Genomic DNA, 27,719 nt, shown 5'->3' on the forward strand with positions numbered 1-27,719 from the left:
ACTTTCCAGATGATATTAAAATGACTTTTGGTTTAGATAAATGTAGAACGATCCATATAGAGAAAGGCAAAATTGTAGATGGGGACGAGAGTATATTTAGAAATTTCCAAATTACTAGTATGAAAAGGGATGAGGTTTATAAGTATTTAGGATACCCACAATCAAATAGATTAGACCATAGTAGTATTAAAAATGATATTAGGATTAAATTTCAAACTAGGATCAGGAAAATTTTAAAATGCAATCTATCCGCTAAAAATTTAGTAAAAGCAATAAATACTTGGGCAATACCTCTATTAACGTACTCATTTGGCATAATTAAATGGTCTAATACAGATTTAGATAACTTAGAAAGATTAATTAGAACTACGCTAACAAAGTTTAATTGCCATCATCCAAATTCAGCTATAGAACGAGTTAATTTACCTAGATATTTAGGAGGTAGAGGTATAGTCAAAATAACTTCTTTGAAACATAATCAGGTAGAAATGCTAAGAACTTTTTTCCATAGGAAAGCTCATAGCTCAGAAATGCACAAAATAATTTGCAAGGCAGATATAAATATTACACCTTTAAATTTATACGATGAGAATGCCAACATTTTTATAAATCCCAACCAGGAATTATTAGATTCCTGGTCAAATAAAATTTTACACGCAAAACACTTCAATTATCTCAACCAAATGTATGTTGTCAAAATTTCGTCAAACAAATGGTTGAGTATTGGAGAGTTGAGCGCAGAAATAGAAGGATTTATGCTTGCCATTCAGGATAGAGTCATTAATACTAAAAATTATAGGAAGCATATAATCAAAGATACAAATCAAATTGATGATTTGTGTAGAAAATGTTTGGCTTTTCCGGAAACTATAGAACATATTATATCGGGATGTTCTATATTAGCACCGTCCGAGTATACATTTAGGCACAATCAAGTTTTAAAAATAATTCACCAAAATTTGGTAATTAAACATAACTTGATTGACTGCCGTAATGTAGTACCATATTATGAATACGAACCAAATTCATTTTTAGAAAACGAATTTTATAAAATATATTATGATAAAACTATACTAACAGACCGAGCGATTAGTTTTAATAGACCCGATATAGTTTTACATGACAAAATTTAAAAAATAACTTATATCATTGATGTCGCTATTCCAAATTCCTGTAATATTCAATAATCTGTTAGTGAAAAAATAAGAAAATACACAGATTTAGGAAATGAAATAAAAAGAATTTGGCATTCTCAGACTATAAAAATATTACCATTCGTTATTTCGGCTACTGGCATTATACCTAGCTCTCTAATTAAAAATTTAGGCGTATTAGATCTATCAAAAAAATTATATATAAAGATGCAAAAGTCGGTCATTTTGAATACATGTAGGATAACAAAAGATTTTTTAAATATTTATGTTGAGGGATCAGTAGGATTTATAGGCCCTGTTAGAAGTTCTACCGAGCCGAACCCTCTGATATGAAAATATCTGGAGTCGGTGAATTATTTTCCCATTTGATCTCTGGTGAGTTGACGTGTTGTTCTTGTATTGTTTTGTATTTATTTTGCTTATATAATGCACTTACATAATGTTGATTGACTAGATGATCATTTGTGGAAAAGTGAGTGGAAGGGTTAAGTTTTTCCTTTGGGGAAGATTTAACCCGGACAACTAAATCGGAAGTTTAAAAAAAAAATAAAATAAGACAAGGTTTTTATGCATAGCACAAAGGATAATAAATTAATAAATATAAGCAATTATTAGTCGCCTGTAATATCAGTACAAATTGAAAATATCTCCCGAGTAAAAATAAATGCCGGAAATCGAACCAGCGAAAAAAAAAAAAGAAGTTGGTTGTTTACAGGTGAAAAAAATATAATAAGCAGTAATTGTTGATTGAAGTACTAGAACATATTGTGGCGTGGTGGAAATAAGCCGACGTGGCTCAGTGGTCCAGAGCGTCTGACCGGACATCAGAAGGCGCGGGTTCGATTCCCGTCGGCGGCATTTATTTTTACTCGGGAGTTATTTTCAATTTGTATTGATATTACAGTCGACTAATTATTGCTTATAATTATTGAAAATAAGAATTGGCTAATTTATAAAGCGCCCTTTTCGTAAATCCGTCGGGTGGGCGCATTCAAGATTCTTATTGTTCGTTTTTTTGTTGAAGTTTAAAACCTTTAAAAACTTTTCTGGGTGCAAAAATACTTTTCTGTTAAAGTGTGAATATCGGAAACAAGTCGCCATAAGCGCCGAAATACGATCCTGCCGATAGAATTTCGATAGAAACTTTTCTTTTTGTAAATTAGGTTTGTTACAGTTTTCAACTCAGCCATCGGTATATTCCGACCTTGTGGAACGATATTTGAACGTGTAGAGAAGCGAGAACTGCGCTAACTCATAGCAAAAACACAAAAAAATCCGAATTGTTTTTTTTTACATTTAACTCCATACAGAAGGACATGGGGCAAATAATTTCCCGCAGGGCATATTTCATCTTTGGAGATGCTGTGTGGGGGTCTTTTTATGGAAAAATAATAAGGTGAACCTGGGTCTTGAAGAGACCCATGTTGTAGGAGAGAGGAATCACAGAGGTCGGCAAATCGTTCGATAGCTGTTGAACTCAATAACAAGTCGTAGAAACGACTCGTTCTCATAATATATGACAAATTTCAACCATCTACACCTGTTAGGCGCAATAAATGACACTAGTTCCTCGTAGAATCTTCTATTGAAATAGTGGTAGAACAAGGACAGCATTCTCATCTGACGCCTGAGCTCTAAAGATTGCAGATCGTTTGTTAAGAATCACTATTTTAATTAATCTTTATAACGAATTGGTTTATATTATGAATACCAAAAAATAAGCTTTAGATAAATTGATGGTTTTTCTGTAGTTTCGCTTGAGTAGAATACAAATAAAAAAATAAAATACTCAATAAAAAATACAAATGTAAACTACAAACAATATTTTTTCAATATAAATGTATGAACGCGTAACGCAAACAACTTTTAAAGCCAAGGTTATATGTGACAGTTTCACTTGATTAACTTTTTTGCTTTCTTATAAAATTATTTACAAAATAAATAAAAACCAGTTTTATGCTTGAAATCGAATGATTTTTGACTCCGTTTGTCAAGCGATTTTAATGCATATTATCTACAATATAAGGTATAACAAGAATATACACATTTTTGGCTTGTAGCTTCCTCTTAAGGTAGGAGAATCTATCAAACGGACCACCCGTTTCTGCACAGAGTCAAGCGTATTTTGTGGCGTCAGACCAAAGATGGATGCAAAATTCAACCGTGGGTCAGCAGTTGTGTTCTATTAAAGAATTTCATTATAATAAAATGAGTTATCATGATACAATTCAGAACCGATTCAGTTTGGAGATGGTGCCGCATGTTATTGTATATTATCATCATTGATATCACCTTTTTACTTTGTAATAAAGTATGTATTATTAAAATTGTCATGTCGTCGTGTGTGCATCAGCATGTTGAGTTATTGGTAATAAATGCATGTAATAATTTTAGACAATCATCGAATTACGACATTACATTCATTTAAAACAAAAATGTTTTTATCTTGTTTTACTAGTAATACTTTTGCATAATTTGCATTTTTTTCTATTTTTTCTTGTAACAGTGCATGGAAACAATATATTTAAATTACAATCGTATTGCTTCCAAATTGAAGTTAATTTTGTGAAATTGTGTGTTCAATAACACCTAAGATATATTTGCATCACGTTCAAGTCTCGGTTTTAACTCTGACTTGACCTAGGGGACGGGCGGGCAAGAAGGATATGCAAGTTTGACCAAGAAAAGGCAAGACGAAAAGCCGATCCCAATAAGTGTATTTTTTTAATTCTTCGTCATAAATACCCGCTTAACAGACAAAGCATTTAGTCAGTAGGTCAATTTTAAATTAATAATTATAACACCAAAGCACAAATAAATAATAATAAAGAAAATGGAGATAAATAAATACCATTACAAGTGACTACAATTCAAATACGGGGTTTTCCAATAAGAGGTGTTATTTTGATATTCAATCGTAAAAGATCAATGGTTTCGTTGCTTGTGTGGCACGTAGCGCCGTCTTGTTGAAAGTAAACGCTGTCCAGATCAATACCATCCAATTCCGGCCATAAAAAATCATTAATCATCTCTCGATAGCGCAATCCATTCACGGTAACTGTTGCTCCAGCCTCATTTTCGAAAAAGTAAGGTCCAATGACTCCGCCGGACCATAAACCGCACCAAACAGTCACACGTTGAGGATAGAGAGGCTTTTTAACAATTACTATTGGGTTTTCCGAGCCCCAGATGCGACAATCTTGCTTATTGACGAAGCCACCGAGGTGGAAATGGGCCTCATCACTCAAGATTATTTGCATTTGATTCACTCAAGTGAATTTTAATAATTTCAATGCGTTGTTGAAGCGTGTATTGTTCCATTTTTATTAATGGCGTAGTTTCTACTTGTCAAATGTCAAAAAATGACTACTTCAAAGTAAGATCTACCGAAATAGCGGGCTATTCAAAATAACACCTCTTATTGGAAAACCCTGTACATAGATATACAAATTTAACACAGGCAACGTACCTTGTAAAAACGTACTCATATGCATACACAAAATTTTCAAATATACTCATAGGCATATTTATACATAAGACTACACGCGTAAAATAAATATATACTAATGTACCTATAGGTGCTTATAGAAAATATATTTCAGCATTTTTTTAAATTCAGTGTCGCAATTTGATTCGCTTTTTTATATTCATTTACATATAATAAAAATAGTATTATCAATTGATGTTCCTATTTGGATAGTATAATAACAAAGTCCTTAAAAAATGAAAAGCTTTCATGGATGATTATTTATTTACTTCACTAAATTACATTAATTTTTTTAATCCGTTTTACCCGAAAAGACGGGCAAGATGGATATTATTTTTTTTTTTTTTATAGTTAATACCTCACAAGAGTCCCAACTGCTCCCGTCTGGAGCCAGTGAGACTATGGCATTCCCAATTGGGGGATGTTGTGAGGCTGAAGGTAAGTGGGGAAGGGAAAGAGGAAGGTGGGGAAGTACCTGGCTATTCAGATCTAGTCACTAAACACGGCTAAAGCCATTTGGAGCAACGTTTCAATTCTGAATGGTGGTCTTACACCAGGGCGATACTGGTAGTATCTTCCACTCTGGAACGTGCCGCAAATATACTATATATTATTTTAATTAATTAATTGTGAAATAACACAAATTAATCAAATAAAATTTATTTGCGCACGCCGGGTTCGAACCCGCGACCTTCGGAATGGCAGTCCAATGCGTTACCACTGGACTATACCGGCCGTCAAAATTATATATACGGATATAGTTTATACCTTTGCTAAGCTCTAATTGGCATACTAAAGAGACACCGTATGAATATACACAGGTAGTGTAACATACAAAGGGACGGTATACGGTGTCTCTTTAGTGGTTCCATAATAACTCAACACAGTGACAATTCAACACACTTTTAAAAAGTGATATAAAGTCATTAGAAACGATGAAAAAAATTTTTTTTTAACCTAACCCTACCTAACCTACATAACCCATGTAATAAAGTTTTTGTTTCATCAGTTTCCATGACTTTATATAACTTTTCAAAGATGTGATGAATTAACATTGTGATGATTTATCCGGTTACCCTCTTTAGTATGCCAATCAGAGCTTAGCAAAGGTACATGGAGAAAAGTTAGCAATGCTGATTTATTAAAAATCTCTTCAAATTATTCATAGTCCGATTACAAACGGGACTGCATCCCACTTCCTGATAAACTTTTAGTAATTTTTTAATAATATCGGAACACGTGTTCATGCACCTGTGTTTGTATTAATAATATAGAATGACGAAATGCGAAAATATTAGGATTTTTATGAACACGTATTCCGACATCGTGACAATGCATTAGTATTTCACTAAAAGTTTATCAGGAAACCTATAAATTCATTCGTTAAGAACATGCGATCCCGTTTATAATCGGATTACCAATAATTTGAAGAGTTTCTCAATAAATTAGCAATACTCATTTTTCTCTGTGAAGCCATTCACAAAATACAAATTATTGCTTTAAACTAAAATTAATGCTCAAGTTTATAATGTAAAATAACCATGTAACTAATTAGTAGTTCCCCACTGCATTCAAAGAAAAAATGTAAATTACGTACCATGATACATCCATTATGATAAATACAAAGACGCGTTATATTCATACTAATCGAATAAAAATACGGCACGTTCCTATTTCTGGATTGACAACGATAGTTAACGATAGAAAAGAATAGAAGAGTTACGTTGAATCTGTGTGGATGAATGAAATTACTACAAATGACATCATTCATATCTAAATGGAACGGAACGCATTATAAAGAGATAGTCATTCAAAGAATATCTTTATGGGTGAAACAGCTATATTATTATGAACGCCCCTCGTTTCTTAATCGGCCGACTGATGGGTGAGCATGTCCGCGGCAAGCATGACGTCACAGACAAGCGACGAGCATTTTTGTATGGATGTCGGCCGGATAAATCGCGTGACGTCAGGCTCAGACTGCTCGCCGCGGACATGCTCGCCCGTCCGTGGGTCGATTCCCCCTACTTCGCGATGAACGATCGGGCGAAGCAGAGTAGTAGAATACTAGGTTGTCCTTCTTACTCTTTTGTCTTTCTGTGTTCGCTGCCTCACTTTATTTTATTTGACTTTTAACGTGTTAGTTAAGCAAAAGGCATTGTAAATAATAGTATTTATTGAAATAATAAGTAATAAAAAAGAGAACACTTTGTTTAAAAAGTTGTAAGCCTATCTCATGTTTGTGTGGGACTTTAATACCCGTGTCACGGGTAATTAAATTTAATAACCGTGAAACGGGTATTAAAGTCCTACACAAACATGAGATAGGCTTACGACTTAACAATTTGGAAGCATTGGAAATAAAAAACAGTTAATTCAAAGGCTGGAATCATCAATAATCAATTAAATTTAACATTCAGCCCTATAATAAGTATGTTTCTCGTTATCCCAAACTCCCCACCCCCACTTCCCTCCCGCAACTGACACTGTCTCTCTCTGATTTTCTATCTCTTTCTCTCTTAACTATTGGTTTATATATATGTGTTTTATTCTGTATTTGTTAGTATTTTTATAACAGTCCTGATGATGGTACGGAGGTACCGAAACCGGTAGACTTTAAAATATCAATAAAGTGACTTTAAACAAAGTGTTTTCTTTTTTATTTTTTAAAATGTCAAGTCACAATGTGTTTGCTTCTTTCGAGAAATAATAAGTGATTTTCGAGTACATGTGAATGGAAAGAAACGCAATCAGGTTTGGTTTTTGCTCGATAATGATTTGTGTACATCTCAAAAACACTGGAAGGCAGTTTTTCGTTAAAAAAGTGCCAAGAGCGACGTGTAAGTGACGAGCAGGAAATCACAAGTATGTCCACTGGACCTAGTTCAGTGAAACCACGCGTGTTATCTTCTCTTTTAATTCATCTAAGGACACAAATCTTTTTCAAAAAAAAATATTTGTAAGTCGCTGCGCAGCCAGAACTGAGGCGTCGACATAAATTATGTTTATCCCTGTCACACTTTAACGGGTTCGATACTGCAATAATTATTCGTCATGCCCGCCCACTCTGTCTTGCCCATTCGTCCCCTAACTGAATATTTTACACGCTGTTAAAACGTCTCCGACCCACAGGGAGGGTTTTCAATATTCTAACACTCCCGGCCAACTTCTGCTCAAAAGTATAAATCCTCAGCCATGATTGATTTAAAATTCAATTACCGATCTTTGTTCGTGTCGTCTGGTAATTATTATTTCGAGCAGACCTCAGCCTTTTTGATTAGATATTAAAAGTTAAAACTGATAGCCTTTATTGTGAATTATTAGTATTACGATTGTACGTTGATAATAAAATAGATAATATTTATTTATTCATTTTCGGTAAATTGACAGTTTATATCTAATCAGTTTGTACATAAGTATTATATAGTAAAATAAAACCAATTATGAATTTCCTCCTTGTGACTTTACCTCTACTGAGACGGCATAATATGGAATAAGTAAATTAAATTTGTGAGAAAGGAATATGAATTAAAAAATTTATACAAAACAAAAGATTATATAAAACGAAAAATTTACAAAACAATACATTTATAGCCGTGGAGAGAGGTTGTAGATATAAATCATATCATAATAGAGATATAAACAATAGAGACATAAACATTCACAAACCATCAGAGAAATATCATTAAATGGACCTCTTGTATTTGTTAAGTTCGCAACTGAAAATATCAACCTTGGATAATACGCTATTGTAATTATTGCATAGTCTGTTCTGGCAAGTATTCTGCTTAGAGTTCGTTTTGATTTGATCAACCCTGAACAAGCCACAAGAGCGTGTTGAACGCGCAGGTACATCGAATGGAATCTTGTTTAGCAACTCTGGGCATTGAATATTATTGTTAACTACTTTATACAGGAATAGTGCATCCTTATAATGCCTCCGGACACTCAGTGAATCATGCTATATGCTATAAAAAAGTTAATAACCTTTCCTATCTTAGCATTTGAAAAATTAACAATATCGAACCAAACTGAATTAAGTACCTGACCAAAGTTCTGAAGTACACGATTCTTTTTTTTTTATTTTTTAACTTTATAGAGTAGGTTCGCCTACATATTCTTCTACGTACAAATTATGAATACAGGGTGTTAAGGGATGTACTTGGCCTACTTTAATCAATGATTTCTGGCATTATTTATAATAATAAATGTTGGCCTTTAGTGACTTTTTAATTTTTTTTTCAAAACCAAAAAAAAATATTCCTCGTATTATTACTGGTCACTGAGGCGAGTAACCGCCCAATCCCTAATAGCGTCCCTACCTAAGTAATACTTACTGATTTTTTATATTTTAAGTAAAAAATCAACAAAAATTTCACCTGAGACCAAAATTTCATTTACATTTTTACTCCAAATAATGTCTGGAAATACTGTTAATGTAAATCAATTACGTCACTAAGCACCCTGTATATATTTGATTTTGTATGCCAAGATACGGTACTTACAAGAAATTGACAATTGTTTTTAATGTAAAGTTGTGAAAAAATAAACTCTGGCCGGAGATTTTTGACAAAACTTTGTGATAGCACTCAATTGAATGGTTATTTATTATATTATTGTGTATTCAGTAAAAATTGAATTGACGTGTTTTCTTCCGCTGTGATACGGGTGGATTGTTTTAAACAACTTCGTAGCTGAGGAAATTTTGACAAGAATTCTTTTGTATGAATAATAAATATATCAACTAGTCTTCTTCTTTCGTATGGTGGGGGGTCAGAGGGGGACATCTAGATCTGCGAGCCATTTTAGGGCCTCAGGCGTCGCCATGTGGACCTCATCAATCCCGCCGGGGAATGAATGGAGCGGGCATTCGTTGACCACATGTTCGGTAGTCTGCACCGCACCACATTCACACATCGCCGACTCTTTAAGGCCCCATCTGTGCACATCATGTGGGCACAGCGGCTATGGGAGCACCTTAACCTATTGATGGCGGACCAGGTTTTGCGAGGCAGTGAGAACCCAGGCTGTCTCTCGGTGGGGTCCTGTATGTGATGGGCATTTCCCACGTTGGCCGTTTGCCACTCAAGTTTCCACCTATCTTCTGGGGTGAGAGGTAGTCGGAGGAGCCTCTCTCCTTCCGCCCAGAAGGGCTTTCGGGACTTCAAGCGGCATGCCGGGTGGGAGACGACATCTTCGTGTAGAGGTATTGCGCTTTTTATTGCTATCAACTAGTAATAGTAATATACGTATGTACAAACCACTTAGATATTTTATACCAGTCTACAAAATTTCAATATCCTATATACACTAAAAAATTAGCTTTATTACAATGCTGTTTAATAATGTTGTTCGCTTTCTCTGATGTATAATATTTTATTTAATGTTTTACGTAAATCCACTTGCTTAAATTAATTCACGTCACGTACAAAGATCCCTATGTTCTCAAGTTTTTATTAAATTATTAAAAAAATTTATACCATTGTATAAAATTGTTAAATGTTACTCGATGTGGTTGGGATTATCTTATTAACGAATTATTTAGCTAAATGTTTTAAATAAAATAAATTACTTTGTGTACACCACTATTTAATTAATATAATCGACATCTTTAAAAATCAATGGTTTATTTGTAAGGATGAAAATTAACAAATATAAGATCAGGCAAACGAGTATAGACAAATTAATACATATATTTAAAAATATAACAATGAACTGTGATTAATTACTTATTATAATAAATAAAAAAATATGAAAGAGGTATTTATTGCATTTTTGTGTTTATTAAAAGCAGAAGGAGAAGGAAAGCAGAAAGAGTAACGAAGATGTGTAAATATATTTTTTTAAATGAGCATGTAGTGGTGTGTACAAAGTAATTATATCGTGGTGTGTACAAAGTAATTATACAGTGGTGTGTACAAAGTAATTATATAGTGATATGTACAAATTAATTATATAGTGTGTGTGCAGAGTAATTATATAGTGATGTGTACAAAGTTATAATATATTGCTGTGTACAAAATAATTATATAGTGGTGTGTATAAAGTAATTATTTATCAAACCTACCACATAAGAGTTGCACGGGTAAAATTGGAAATCCGGAAGAAAATAAGAAGGGATGGATAACTAAACCTTTGATAATGTTGCTATTCAGATCTAGTCACTAAAATTTAACATAGTTAAAGTTATTCAAAGATACAATTCAATTCTGAATGGCTGTGTTTTACAAGAAATTATTGTTTTATTTTTATTTTTTTATTGTGTACTTAAATAATCCTATTACAATACAAATGACATAATTTATATAACTTTAAATATTTAACAATATATTTTAGAGTCCTTGCCTAAAATGACTCTTGAAACTTTCCATGCCAATGTTGAAAATGTCCCATAGATTTAATTTAGCATCACCATACTTCTTGACATGTTATGCTGGGTCAGAACGTGCGTTCTGCCACGTGGAATATAGAGCAATTCGTGATGTCGACCCTGGCAGTAGTTGTTGTGGTATAGGCTGTCAATGAAGTAGTTCATTATTTTAAACGCTGTTACTGTAAGGGCCCCATTCCTCCTAGATTGGAGATTTAAAAAATTTTAAAGCTGCCGGATTTACCGCGTAAAACTGCTAATAACGCAACTGAAAAATAACAATAATTGAGGTTTCTAAAATAAAATGGATTTAAAAATAAAGTTTCGCTTATTTTTAAGAAAATCTGGGAAAATGGTCGTGTCATTGAGAGCTCCATTTAACTACTTTCCTTGTTTCATAGTACATTCCAACGAGAAAGAGGGAGAAAATATCAAAGAAGAGTTATAAAGTAATAAGCCGTATGCCTTTTTAGGGCATTACATTCGTGCTAAAGTGCTAAAAGCCTCTAAGCCCTGCCTGAAGGTATCTTCTAATCTGGAAGAAAGCGGATAAAAATATACTGTATATGATTTTTAATCTTGCTACATTGTATATCGATGGTAAATACTTTGAAGTATCGTCCTAGTGGTGGACCACCATTCAGGATCGAAACGTTGCTTGAAATGGCTTTAGCCGTATTTGTTAACCTGATCTGGACGGTCAAGAATTTCTTAACACTCCTCTTTCATATCTTTTTTCCGTCTCTTACTACGTTCTGAAAAAATATGGAAAACATTAGAACAAGCAGACCGCGGAAGTCATTATGCGTATAAAATTTACAAAAAAAAACGAAATTGCGTAGACATTTAGGTGAAGGTTTGAACCTTGTACACGTGGTATTCTGCCCTGTTTCATTAATCATACTAATGAATTACGAAGCGAAATTAAAGGTGAACGACGCTCTGTTTTACACGGCGCTTTTTATTTATAAATAAAGCAACCCGGGACCTTCCAGTTAAAGCCTTGTAATGACATATCTAAATGTTGAAGGTCACCTGCAGAGAGCATTGAAAACACCCGCCTTGTTTACTCTTCATATTTGCTTTGTTGATAGCTATTTATACCTCGGGGGGCTTAATTTTGGCTACAAATTCATTTTCAAATAAGCATTTATTCATAAAAACAGTTGAGGCCGTGTAGGATCTCTCTTCCCCCTTAATTCTGATTTCCTTCACTTCGTGTTTTGTCTTAAAACAATATCGTTTATAAAAGTATTTGGTATGAAACGAGGAAGACGTCTTTACTAGAGGATTTAACCCTGTACATAAAAACATCTGGAATACGTTTTCCAATCTAATTTAAAACTACGATAGATTTCCAATTTACCCCATCTTTTCTCGACTCGTTTTTAATGTCACGATTTAGGAAACGTTTAAGGTTTTGTAGTTTGAAAGAAAAGATGTTAGAACTCCGAAATGTGAAAAGAAATATGTCTTCAGATAAAGTAACCCTTTTAAAGAATATAAGTAGAAAATAAAAATATAAGTATAGAGTAAAATATGTTTTTACTGAAATCGTTTCGTTTTTTAACATTGGATTAAATCCACCTTAATTCCGACATTATTATTTATAAAAAAAACATGTACCTATGTTATTTTTATTATTTTATAAATATTAAAAATAGCATTTCGGTGATTTTATCAACTACCATACTAGGGTCATGCCAGTATTATGGTAGTCCTACGTGATTTATGTAAGGATAACAAAATAATATTTTGTAGAATAAATAATAAAACATAAGGTAAAAGGACATGTTATGGTAAAACCAAAATTAAGAAAAAACATTTTGTTATAGAAACCTTATAAACAATACAAATTAAACTGATTGATAAAAAAGACATTTTAAAGAAAAAAATCAAATATAGATTAAAATAAATGTAAAATAATACTAATTATTTTATATCATTTTTTTAATATTTCTTTAACACAGGTTAATTATGGTACGTACTTATCTAGCAATGTACCTATCTACGGTAACATTGTTACTTTAACACACGTTAATCATGATAAGTACTTATTTAGAAATGTACCTATTTACGGTCAAATTGTCACATTAACACAGGTTAATCATGGTAAATACTTATCTAGAAATGTACATTTTTACGGTCACATTGTCACTTTAACACTGGTCAATCATGGTACGTACTTATCTAGAAATGTACCCATTTACGGTAATATTGTCATTAACACAAGTTAATCATGGTACATACTTATCTAGAAATGTACCTAGTTACGGTCACATTGGTACTTTAACACAGGTTAACCATGGTAGGTATTTATCTAGAAATGTACCTATTTACGGTCACATTACAAATATATTAAAGACCTTAAGTTAATTAACATTTTTGGGTTATAAAATATTTGAATTGATAGGCCTTTTCATATTCATTCAATCTTTCTAGTTTTTTTAAATCTTTAACAACATCACAATGCGGAGATTATGTTGCCATACGGGGAAACGGACCCTTAACATCCCTACGCAGTATGTGTTATCCACCACCCTATTTACGTTAGAAACTGAAATTTACGTTGTCCGGTATCTCTTCATTACTTCTTTTCATTCGAGATAATACAATATGTTATTTGCATTAGATCCACGTAGGAGGATGCAGTTAGGGGGGTCTTTTATGAAAATTAAAAGAAGTTATGAAAAAAAAAATATATTAGGGGTTGGGTATGAATGGGGGTTAGTTTGTCCAGAAGTGACAGACATATCAATGCATTATTCCCACTGCGGTCCAAGGCGATAGGTCAAGAGGGTCCGGCTGGAGAGGTTAAATAGTCTCCCTCGCCCGGCTATCCCAAATCCGACCTTGCACGCTGCGGATGGGCAGAAGTATCAGACGTCATGACCTGTACAAATCTCAAATGTTATTCCGCCATCCCAATATCATAATAAAATCTTAGTCTGCCCACTATACAGAAGCGAGACGTCACTTAGTATAGAAGAAATCTCTTAAAAATCTCACCTTTATTACTCTTATAATGTTTTTGTTCTTAATATTTAATTAAAGCTTTAATAATTATTACAAGTTCTCTCCGTAAGAACAAGAGCCGGATAATTTATAAATAACTTTATCAGAAACGGATGATAAAAGTCCCCTCAAAAAGCTGCTTCTCCAAATACTTCGTTAATTACTTTATAATACGATAGCTACTTCGGGACTTCTTCGTTATTAAATTGAATTTAAATTCTCCGCATAGTTAAATTTGAAATAACGCCATTGTAAGGAAGACATTTGCATAATAAAACTTCCTCCGAGTTTTGAATGTAAATTTTTTTTCGTAATAATGAAATAAAGTATAGAACAGAATTCGAAAAGCTAATAATCGAAAACGTGGGTAGTAATGTGTAAGTATAAGGTAGGTTTATTTAGTGAAACTGTGCGCTGATTAAAAAACTTTATTTTGTTTTTAATTAGTTTATTTAGGAACATTTTTCAATTGAATTGTATTTATTTGTGTACGTAATTATTCCCTTACTCAGTTGCTAGGCCATTTTGTGCGAAACTCACCAAAATCCTCCCAGACTGAAAGTGCTCATATTATTTTCCAAAAAATAGATTGTTTCAGTAACGCCAAGTTGAAAGACCACCATTTAACAATATTGTATTTTGTTGGAATGTTTGTTATCAGGCGTCTCATGTACGCATGTGTATATTGATTGGTCAATATTTAATAACACACAGACCTTTTGTAAAGGTTAAGAGATCAAAGGACATAAATAGTGTACACTACTATTCTTCAAAAATTATAAAAATAACAGAAAGGTCAATGAAGATAAAACAAACGCGAAAACAACACAAAAATTACAGGAAACGTAATCAAAGTAAAATGGAAATAGGTAAAACTAATAAAATGGAAAAAGATAAAACCAATAAAATGGAAATAGGTAAAACCAATGAAATGAAAATAGATAAAACCAAAAAAATGGAAATAGGTTAAACCAATAAAATGAAAATAGGTTAAACCAATAAAATGGAAATAGGTAATACCAATGAAATGAAAATAGATAAAACCAATAAAATGGAAAAAGGTAAAACCAATAAAATAGAAATAGGTAACACCAATGAAATGAATATAGATAAAACCAATAAAATGGAAATAGATAAAACGAATAAAATGGAAATCGGTAAAACCCATGAAATGAAAATAAATAAAACCAATAAAATGGAAATAGATTAAACCAATAAAATGGAGACCGAGTATTACGAACTCGGTAACGCGGTAAAAACAATCACTGAATTAATTTAAAACTCTTGAATTATAGACGACTGAAATGTTGTCCGAATTTATTCGCTTTTCTTGCGAAATTGCTTTCGTTAATGTGAAATTGTATAAAGTAAACATTTAATTCGTACGGGGTTTTAATGAAAGTAACAAAAGCACAATATTAAATTAAAATAAGACATTAGGGAATCATGGGCACATCATACATTGAATTTATTCTATTTTAATTAAAAATATTTGCTAAATTAATCTTATCCTCTATTTTCAAGGAAAAATTGTTTGGTTTTCGATATTGTGTGATTTTGAAACATAACAATTGGAATTCCTCGCTCAAGTTAGTTTCAAAGTATCCCCAGATAGTTGATTTTTATCAGTTTTCGATAACTGATGTAGGACTCCCACATTTTTTCTCGTTGATAAGAAAATCGATCTGGAAAGGAAACTTTATTTTTTTTCATAGTTCAAGACGTCTTAATCTATATTTTCATCAGTTCGCCCGTGAAAGAATGTCTTCCGGTCATTTGGTTATATATACGAACGCATTGCCGAAATAAGCTTAAAAAGCAGAAATTTTATGTTAATTAAAAGGCCCACCAGAAGTGTGTATTTATAATATTGAAGGAAAAGCCAAGGTGGGCTAAAAAACGTGTTTAATATACTCATCCTATTCTGAACGTTTACCTAGTTATAAAAAATGTAATTTGGCACTGTTCTTCCACTCAGATCTTCTGTGAAGAATTGATGTAAAATAAATTAAATTAAACGCCGTGCATTGGTCTACCTAACCTAACCAGTAAGGTGGAGTGAATTTTTTTTTTGAGAATTTCGAAATCGACATAGTTGGGAAAGATGCTCCATATATTAACAATTACAACAAAAATAATAAAAAAAATATATTCGCAATACCTGCACATCGCCAAAGCTTTATATTTTTTAATTTTCACGATTTTACCTAAGTATTTATAGCTCATATACGCGAAATAAAACACACATAAAATTTGTATTTTACCATTTATTTTACAGATAATACATTCGTAAATTGTTAGAATGGAACAAATAGTGGAAATAAAAAATGTACATATATTATTTACCGCATTGAAAAACTTGAAAATAACAAAAGTTACTATGAACGGTACTGCATTTTGGTGTTAAAAATAGGCATAAGGTGTTGTGACTCTAACCTTGTTTTTTATTAATCCATCTCGCCTCAAGGGTCCACAAACAACGGCTGAGGCTTCTGTTACAATTTTCACACATCTTTCTGTAGCTTTAGTGTGGCAAGGAAAATTCTTTATCATTGGTAGTATGACATCCTCAATTACCGTGTGATCGGTAATGGCTTGTAAAATTGTCTCGTCACTTACAAATTTGGTTAGTGGTGGCTCGGTTATATTTTCCCACTTTATAACATCAATATAATCATCTGCTGAAAAATCAAAAACAGACACTTTGAAGGTACGAATAAAGTCTGATTGCATTTTCATTTGCCGAGCTTTCAATATTCTTCTCAACGTCAACTCTCTTACGTATTTTCGGTTGTCGTTTAACTTGGCTAACAATATATTTTCGTGTTGCCCAAAAAAGCCATTACGCTGGATTACTGGATCAATAATATCTTTTAAATCACTGGGCAAATACCGTGAAAGCACTATTGTTTCATGTAAATGCCTTGCACCGGAAAGACATAATGGTTTGGTCTTAATGTTGAATAACATAGGTGCGTAAACTGTTAATACAAATGTCGTTAAAGTTACCATATTTTTTTATGGTTTTTGGGTAGAAATGTAAAGCCGAAGAATCTGATTCGCTGTAGTGAGCCACCTGGATTGTACAATTTTACCGGGATTTGTTTTTGATAAATTTTATTGCAGAATCCGGAGTCAATAGTTTTACACATTTTCAGTAGATACAGCTGATCTGTACTTTAATCCTGTGTATTTGTCATACTTGGTAATGAACATTGAATGATTTTAAATTTCACGACAGGAAGTTGTTCACACTTATTTAAAGATTTACCAATAATTCCAGTGAAACTTTGAGGTCCAGTCGTGGTTCCGTCGATGTTCTCAAAGAGATGTCGCAAAATGAGTTCGTTTGCTTGTAATTGACAGACAATCCACTGTAAAGGCCGTTTGAGATGTGATTCAAGGCGCCGAATAACACCTCCTTTGTACCCCGTATTAACTGCAGTTCCGTCGCATCCAATTGCAACATTTTTTTCCAAAGCAATATCTTTCGAAGACAGTAATGAAATAACTCCATAACTTATTGCTTCAGATTTTCCGGTTTTTAATTAAATGTGTCCCATGTACTCGCTACCTGGTTCTTTTACTAAACTAACGTGTTCTTCAGTTATTATTTTTCGCCGGTTGTCCTCCATGCTTAAAGTTTTGTCCTTCCGTCCGTCGAAGTATAAACCAAATTGATTGGAATCGATTACTAACGGCTTACTAGTAAAGGCAGTTCTTTTCTTCATTCGAGCTCGACGAATTTTACTCCTATCCACAACGCGAGATGTATCGTTCTGTGAAATTAAGCCAACATCTTGTAATACAGCAAAAACAATTGCAGCTCCTGCTCGATCTGAAATACAATATCTGTCTATAGTGTTCTGGCCACAACAGGGAAGTCTTTCACCTCATGGTGAGAATTATTTGGTTGTGCTTCACTTTGCATTATTTCTTGAGGAATTGAAGACAAAGCACATTTTTGAGAGTCTAAAGTTTAAACTACAAGAAGGAATAGCGTCAGTACCCCGATCTACTAGATAATGTCTAGCGGATCGGAAACTTCGCCATGCAAGATGATACGCGATACACTTCACTCTGTTTGATACGCGTTTGGGGTAGAAGGATTCGTTGCTGTGTGGGAACAGTTGAACTGTTCCTACAGTCCTAATTTATAATTATATTATAAAATAATAATGAAATTATATCATAGGTAATAAATAAACACTCAATTTTTTTTTTACATAATTATACGCATTTCTAAGTATCGGGAGAACATTATTGGTGTTTTCAGTGTTGTTATGAAAAATTCAAAGTGGTGGCGATGTCGTAATTATAAATAAATATTTTTTATTTAAGATAAGTACATAACGGAGCACCAATACCGCGTATGCCGAATTCTTTATTACGAAAAAAAAATTCTCCATACTAGACCGCTCCACCTTACTAACCAGTGCTCACCAGTAGTACAATGTACACCATCAGGATAGGATAAATGTTTCCACGTGCCCCTAGCGAAGGCTTTTGTAACTAATCTTACTTACTGTAAGTGATTTCGTAGCACTACTCGTCCTCCTACAAACTATCATACCAGTGCTCCCACTAGGTGTTTGAATAATGGAGTGTAACAATTTAGTGTGGCATTCAATAACGGACCTGTGTAGTTTATTGCATGGTGCGATCGTTTGCATCTGCCACTATATCTGTATTCAGTTCACCGAGAAGCCATCATTTCTAACGATATAAATAAGTTATACAGGATATATCAGAACTTACCCGAAAGATTTTAACTAGCCATGCCTGAGCATATTTGAAGTAAAAATTTAGATGTAATTTTGCTTTCCGATGACAAATTTTAATGTAGTTTTATTTATTTATTTACGGTAAAAGTACATTTAAATACAGAATAAAACATTTTTTTACAAAAAAGGATGACAAATCAATCAATACAGTGTAAATATACTAATATGATAACTAAATTCACAATCAGGCTACAGGAAACAAAATGTTAACCAATAACAATATTTATTTTCAAAAAATATTTGAAATGCTATTTTATAAGTAGGTACCTACTTTCGGTGATATTAAAAAAAACATCTACTACTTCTGCATATTGGTTACCCAAGGTTCGTATGTGCGGTATAAACGAATTGGTGTTGACATTACTGATACAGTGAAATATACTTTGAGTTTGTTACTCTATTGGGAATATACAATAAAATCATTTGCAATAATGCAGGGCTGTCGGCTGTCAAAAATCTAAGCTGTTCTGTCGACAGCTTAGACTTTTCATTAGACTATTATAATATATATTTTCAATAGGTGTATTAAGTCTATAATTTATTTATCTTTAAAAAAAAAATTCACTAGAATCTGAGTCCGGTGACCAAATAGGTGAGTTAAGCTCTATTTGGCTCCAAACAGTAGATATATTAGAAAAATATTTGGCAATTCTTATTATGACACCGAGCATTTTCATTACTTTGTTCGTAATAATATTTATATGTGACAAAAAATGAATTTATAATCAAATAAAATCCCTAAATCATTTATTTCATTGACTAAGTGGGTATTTAAAAAAATATATATTGGCAATTATTTTTATACATACAGGTACATATATAATTATACAAAGCATAAGACAGTAACAAAAAAATCCCACAAAAGGCGAAGCCTGTGCGTGGGCATTATATGTTATGTATTCAAAACAGTTGTGGTTACATTATCTATGGTTTAAATGAAAAAAGAAATATGAATAAATAAAAAAAAATATAGTTATGTAATACATATAGTAATATGATTTTACTGGAGTTTTTGTGTATTTAATAAAAATGTAGATGGTAATGGCATATTTTAGGTATCATATATTCGTAGTATAAATTATTGAAAAAAATCTCTCACTTCCAGATACTTTTTTACCCAGCTTTTGATATTTATTTTATACGAGTTTAGGTTTTGGCACACCTTGATGGAACTCGGCAAGGAATTAAACAATTTTGGGCCAGTATAATTAATGTGTCTTTGGGCTAGCCTAGTTTTGCAGTGAGGCACGGTGTACACGCATATGTTGTGTCTCTGACTAGAATGATTTGGATTTTTACAGAAATTATAAGGACGAGTGTATATAAATTTAAGACATTGGACACAGTAAATCCGCCTTAGTTCCATAATGTCAGTTTCCTGAAACAATTAATCGGTGGGATGTGTCTTGGTCTTCTGGTGCATTATCTTAATGATAGAATTCTGAATAATTTCTAGAGGTTTCACATGGTTATTGTATATTCCTCCCCAGGCGATGATTCCGTAGGAAATGGATGAAAGTACCAATGCATCATAAACAAGCCTCATGGTTCGTATGTTAACGATATTGCTCATGCGTTTGAATATGTAAATAAGGTCACTCAGTTTATTGATAGTTTTTTCTATGTCATAAGTCCATTTGAGTTGACAGTCAATAGTTACACCTAGGTATTTGATACAATTTCCTAATTTTACATCTTCGCAGTTTGAGCATGTCGCAGGGTTACAATTAACATAATGGAACTTCAGGTTAGCATTATTTTTAGGGGATGTCTTTTGGGAATTATAGAAGGGAATAAAAACGGAAAAATGATTATGATTATATTTATAATCTCTCTTACTACCCTCTTGAAAAGTTTGACATTTGAAAAGCACAAATAATTCATTCTTTGACAGTCAAAATCATATTTCAAAGCTTATAAGCTTAAACATGTTAACCTAGACATTCCAATATTTAGTGAAGCCAGAGTTTACCGTTCGAAACCTTTTGTAGTTTATTATTGTCACCAAACGAAACCATCTGATGATTTTTTTAAGATAGCGGACCCTAGAAAGGGATATAGGCTAAAATGAAAATTACCGTTTTCTGAACAATTACACATAAAAAAATATTTTTTCTGTTTCTTAAACTAATTCCATGTCGGCCAATATGGCGTCAGGACGAACTTACAAAGGCTTGAAGTACATAATTACACACGGACTTAATTATACATGAACTGAATTGCACCTACTGGAAGTAATCCACATCAAATTTTTTTTTTAAATTTTACAGTAAGTATTTTTATGTACACTCTTCACTCCAATATGAAGGCGTACGAGAGGTAAGGCTCTCGAGGGTTGAAATTCCGGCGTATACAAGTGTATTTTATTTGATTAATTTTGGTTTTTTTACAATTTATTCATAAAAAAAATATATAGTACACTATCGGCCCGTTCCGTTTCCGAGTGGAGGATACAGAATTGAAACGTTGTAAAATGGCTTCAGCCATGGTGTTGACCAGTTATCGTCAGGTACTTCTCCCTACTACCGTCACCCTCAAAATATACCCCAGTTGACGATGCCGTAGTCTCATTGGCTTCAGACGGATGCGAGCAGTTCGGACTCTTGTGCGGTATTGGCGCGGTATCTAATCCGCCCATGTGTACGTAATTGATACCAAAAGTTATTGTCATCGACAATGAGTCAACCTGCCGAGTTTCAGCTCGATCGGATGTCGGGAAAAGGATTAATTTCCGCTTCCAAAATTTGCATTGATTCGTGAGTGAAATTCAAAAAATTGTATTTAAAAATATACCCGCTATACAGAAACTTTTGACTGAAATCACATTAAATAAAATTAAATAAACCATAAGTTAAATAATAAATGTTTCGTGTGACACTATTTCATATTGCAACATTAATTGCATATATTTTGTCAACTCAAACTCAACTCGACTCAAACAACTCGCTTGTGAGACATTGATATAAATATCACTAGAGGAGCCCTTCAAGATACAATTTAATCAAGTAAGGGTTAGACCCACTGGTAAATCGAGGTTTAAAAATTATCTTTTGCTTCCTTTACCCTTAAAAATTTTACTGTAATAAAAATATATCAAACTTTTGATGTGGGATGTGAGTTGCGAGTGATAATCTAGACATTTTTTTGTTATGTTTTTATAACCATGAAAGGAATTTGAGTTTATTGCCCGACAGTAGGGAAGTCCTTTTGGCATTTTATCTGTTTGTAAATTTGTTTGTTACGTTCCGGTAACGATGGTGGCCTTGTTGGATACTTCTCTTTTACTCCGCCAGAGTTCGCATGATCGTGGTTCTTACTATCTGTCAAATCGGAATAATCAATATTTTGTTGCCTGCCGCCTGAAGGTTTGAAAAAAGAATTTTCGTTGAGATGGTAGCATTTCTTAGAAAAAAATTTATACTTCCTTACATTTGAAATTTTTAAAATGTCAATTTAAATATTTATGGCTTACAATTTAATATGAACGTATTTAAGTAGGTACATACTTAAAAAAAATATGATTTAACAGAAATTTTTAAATAGATTTATTAAATAAAGGAAAAATATAAAATTTCTTTTTTGAACGCTCTTAATCGGCCTCTGACATATTAACCGTTATGTTTATTAAAGAAGCTGTCGAAGAATGTATGTGTATTTCCGCTACTTACTACAGCCAAAATAAATGCGATATTTTTAAACGCATCGAAAAACTATAAACTGTTTTTGAAAGGTTATGAAATTATCAGCTTTCGGAAGCAGCAGGAATTTGCCAGCCTCTAGGTTGTCAGCATCAGTGACCAGCAATCGGCAGCAGTAGGAATTAGCCAGCCTTTGGGTTGTCAGCATAAGTGTCCAGCAGTCGGCAGAAGCAGGAATTGGCCAGCCTCTAGGTTGTCAGCATCAGTGACCAGCAATCGGCAGCAGCAGGAATTTGCCAGCCTTTAGGTTGTCAGCATCAGTGATCAGCAATCGGCAGCTGCAGGAATTGGCCAGCCTTTAGGTGATCAACAGCGGTGGCCAGTTCAGTTGGTAGCCAGCAGGAATTCAGCAGTGGCATGGTCATATGATTATAAGGGCGGGCACACTGAGACGCCCCACTATTGTAAAGATGAGAGATGCGTCTCGATCAGCTGACGAAGTGCCGGCAGTAAGCTCGTTGCACATACGTAGTCGTAATCTTTAAAATGATTGTACCGTGATGGAGGAACAGAAGCGAATACAACTTTCAGTTGAGACTCAGGAATTGTTATTTCAAGTTATAACAGATCGCGTTATAACGGGAGGTGTTGCGTCTACTGGTTGTAATTATTGAATAAATATATTTTTTATGGGCTATTTATAATTTCTTCTACAGTGTTCGTGTGACTCAGCGTCAACTTGCGAAAAAATGTTAAATATAATATAATATTTTTTATTACATTATTTGGCGTTTAAAAATAAGCCGACGTAGCACAGTAGTTCCGTGCACCTGACCGGCAATCAGAAGGTGCGGGTTCGATTCCCGTCGGCTGCATTTATTTTTTCTCGGAAGTTTTTTTCCATTTATATTTGTGTTTTAGGTGAATATATGATACCCATTTTTTAATGATAGAGGAAACATGTATCAGAACGAAATAACAGTCGGATGACACAATAAAAATTGTTTTTGTGGTAATTATTAATTTTTTTATCACGCTAAATTGTTTGACATTGAAATATATGTTAAAATTCCTGGCTTCATAGGCCAATCTCTTCTAAGCAGTATCGATGGTTCAGTTCTGTGCATTTACATCATTTACACGTACAAATAATTTAACCCAGAATTCGAACCATTTAAATGTGTAATTGCTTCAATCCGACCTCGTTACTTTGTAACAGTTAAATTAATGGTATAAATTTACTTACTGAAACGTGCAACCATTTTCTAAAAAAAACTAAATTATTTTCCATCCATTTGATATTGATATAAGTTATATAAGACGTATCGGTGACTTTATCTGTTTGTAAATCACTAATCATCGTTATATCATCATTATATCATCGTGAGAGTGTTGTATTGGGGACATCGAAGGAAGCAAAATTTTCTAAATGTCTGGCCAGGAAATAAGAAGATGGCCCTCAAAAAAACAATAGACAATATTAAAACAGCCCAATTTACATTACAATAATATTTTTGCTAGTTTTTCCGTGAAAAACCGATAGACCGCACAGAGTGAATAATATCGTCAATCCACCAATAAAGAGTTTTCCCAGAAAAAGGGGTTTGCTGAAAGAAAAATATTTTTTGAAAGAGGCACTGAATCAAATAAGTTTGAGGAATTCTGCTTTCAACTATACATCCTACTTCCGCAATCAATTCATTATAGATTGTACAAAGCCTCTAACTGAAGGCTCTAAATGTAAACCGTCATCGTTTATAGTTTGTAAGCTTTAAAAAAATCATGAGCTGAATTGACAGTTTCATTTTATTTTTCGACACGATTTTACAACCGAGTTGCACTAAACATTTATTTTGTAAAATTACGCTGAAAAGTGGCGTTACTTTTACAACACCTCTCACGGGTATTAATGGTAAAACTTAGTCCGTAATTATTGAAGGTAAATCTCATTAATTCAACGGGACCTTATCAAAGGAAATTTTACGCTCTGGCACTCAGTGCTGCCTTGCGAGTAATGGCTGCATAAGTAGGTGCCCGCTCTGAAGTCAGAAGATCCAAAATTTACAAATTATTAGGGAACGTTTCACCCTTATATTCTGGTGCCTTATTGAGAATGCATGAACTAATGTCAACGACATCATGAGACAACATACAATGATTATAATCTACAAGACTATAACAATTTTTTTTTTTTTTTTTTTCTTTATTCATGAAATATTAATGTGTACAGTTTTTACATGCTTTTCGACTACCACACTAGACACACGCCCGTATTATGAACAATAAACTATGAACACAAATATATTTTAAGAAGCAACAAAAAATCAATGCCTTGATCATTTTTTTTTCTTTATTAAATAATTAATCAATTTACAGAGTGTAATCATTAATATTAACTGAAATAATTCATTATATTATTTATCAACTGCTTTTGATTTTTTAATGTTCGTCTTCTATAGAAGCTGGCATTTGTGTCTAGAAGAGTGGTGAGCATCAAGGTGAAGAATATTTGTTGTTTGTAATTATGATTTAAGGAAATATGAATATTAAAATATATAATTCACTAAAAAGATAGTTTCATCATTTTGGTATTTTTACATTGAAATTCTCTTTAATTGCTTTTAGTAGGTGTTTATCGTTTTCGATTGTTCTGATATTTTCGGGTAGGCTGTTGAAGTATTTTTTCCCTAGATATATATTGTAATCATGTTGAGCAAAAGATGTGTTACATTTTTGTGTTGGAAATATATGTTTTTGACGAGTACGATTTTCAGTTAAAAAACTGTGATTTTTTTTTGTCTTTTATTATTTGAATAATTATGTTTTTTTGACAAGATCATTAAATTTTTAATACTTTAAATTCTTCAAAAATTATAATCTCTTGTTTTTTAATATTATTTTTATAATTCGACGTTGTACAGTTTCAACAATTTCTTCTTTTTGATGTCTGGATATTCTGGGCTCGGACAACGCACACTTTTTCAGCTCAAAACATAATTTTAATAATTAACTTTAGAATATTCATTTGACTGTCAAAAACTAAAACAATCCGGGCGAAGTAATGAATTTAAGTAATTGAATAAGTTATTGGTAAATAATTGAAATTGTTTAAAATTTTGTTATCTGTTTTAATTGTTAATTTTTTTATAAGTTTCTTCTCCATTCCTCCATGGTCTCCGTGTTTGAGGGGTAAGGCTCTCGACTAGCAAGCCGGAGGTCGAGGGTTCAAATCCCAGCGTGCGAAGTAAATTTTATTTCACGGTGTATTCATTTGAAATAATATATAGCATATTTTCGGCTCGTTCCAGAGTGGAAAATACTTTCAGTATCACCGTGGTGTAAGACCACCGTTCAGATTTGAAGCGTTCTTTGAAATGGCTTTGGCCATGTTTGGTGAACATATGTGAATAGCCAAGTACATCCCCATCTTCCTCTTTCTCATCCTTCTGCCCTCCCGACTAACATACCCCAATTGAGGATACACAGTCTCATTAGCTCCATACGGTTGAGAGCAGTTGGGACTCCTGTGCGGTTTCACATAAAAAAACACCCGACGATGGTAGCTGAAACCTTAAAAAAAAAAAAAAAAAAATGTATTGTGGCTTACATCTGATATGTGTGTGTTAGATTTACAGCCAGTTCTGATATATTGGAATTACTTTTTTACTATAAGGACGAACTTGAGATTGCGACTTTGAACTACGAAACATTTTTACTACCCCACAAAAGAAGTTTTCCATCTGATAAATAACGAGCTGTATAAGTTACTGTCAAAATGTTTCCGAGGGTAGAATATAAAAGACTGGTCGGAACGCTGATAATTTTTTCCATAATTTTGTATGATGTGGGAACACGAACACTCGGGATAAACGGACCAGGATTCCTACTCTGTATCTGTCGGGTTAACAAACCAGTAAGTTCGTGGTTTAACCTTTCCTTACCGTCTAATTAATAAAATATCTCTGTGCTAAATATATTTTATTAATTAGACGGTAAGGAAAGGTTAAACCACGAATTTACTTGTTGGTTAACCCGAAAGATGGTTCCATTACAACTCAACCCAGTGACAATTCAACACACTTTTAAAAATTTATATAAAGTCATTAGATACGATGAAAAAATGTTTTTTAACCTAACCTAACCTAACCTAACCTAAACAACTTAACCCAGTTAATAAAGTTTTGTTTCATAAATTTCCATGACCTTATGTAACTTTTAAAGATGTGATGATTTATCCGGTCACCACTAAATATATATCGAGTGTATAGCACCGCAGCACCGTAAGGGAATGGTTAAGAGGGTAGCAGAGATAACGATTTTGTCGAAATTTACTAAAATAGTTAAAAAATTGGTCAACTGTGTCGCCCTCATCGTATTTTGTAGACAATTCCGCCAAAACGTTACTGAACAAGTGGTTTGATGCTAATATCCGGGCATAAACACCCGAGGTCTCCCGATCGACAACAACGAACATTCCCGATGACAAATTAAAAATAGCGTGTTTTATCTTAGCCGTTTATGTGGTAGCTGGCTTTCAATTTTTCCCTACAATGTGGGAATTTTCCCTTGAGATTCCCTAATTTGTTGATAAACATTATATGAACGGCTTTTTAAAAACTGGCGGATATCCACGATTAAAATAATTTGATTTTATAAGTAAACTATGAGCTTTTTACTGGGTTTAACCACTACTATTTATGCTTATTTTAGTTTCAAAATACATAAATGTCGAAAGAGATCTCAAAGTTTTATGTAAATCTGCATCTTCTCCATATGAAATAATTATTAGAGAGGTATTGATTTAATTAACATGTAAACTAAAATTCCCTATAAAATTGTAAGAAATTAGGAAAAAATATTTTTTCCCCAAATATTGGAAATATTTCAATTCAATGAGCACACTCCCCAACGGCCGGCTCTTCCGACTTGCGACTGATGAGGGCTGTCACAACATTGAAATATAAAACACCGTTGAGAATACTTTTATTTATTTAAAAGATTAGGTTTTTACAGTGAATAGGCTGTCATAACATTGAAATATAAAACACAGTTGAGAATACATTTATTTAATTAAAAGTTTTGGTTTTGACAGTGAGTAGGCATATAAAAAACAGTTTTTATAATTTTTTTTATGCTTCCGATTTTGTTGTCCGGGTTAAATCTTCCCCATAATCTTCCCCCCCGCCCTTGAGGTGTTTTTGCACAAAAACGGCGCTATACAAGTCATCCAAGAATTATTATCATTATTTATTATAGGAAAAACTAAACCCT

The 27,719-nt window shown here is 33.1% G+C and overlaps 1 protein-coding gene and 1 non-coding gene across 2 annotated transcripts in view; both read left to right on the forward strand.

The window, feature by feature from the left end:
• LOC149417872 (peripheral plasma membrane protein CASK-like) overlaps window positions 1-27,719 on the forward strand; it is a 363,609-nt gene that overhangs the window by 287,383 nt on the left and 48,507 nt on the right. The gene's annotated exons all lie outside the window — the stretch shown is intronic.
• Window positions 1,940-2,012, forward strand: TRNAS-GGA (transfer RNA serine (anticodon GGA)). The gene has a single exon. It is a non-coding gene; the product is annotated as a tRNA-Ser (tRNA).

The sequence above is a fragment of the Hesperophylax consimilis genome, chromosome 14, assembly GCF_061612785.1.
Source record: "Hesperophylax consimilis isolate HC1 chromosome 14, BYU_Hcon_1.0, whole genome shotgun sequence".
Taxonomy (NCBI): Eukaryota; Metazoa; Arthropoda; class Insecta; order Trichoptera; family Limnephilidae; genus Hesperophylax; species Hesperophylax consimilis.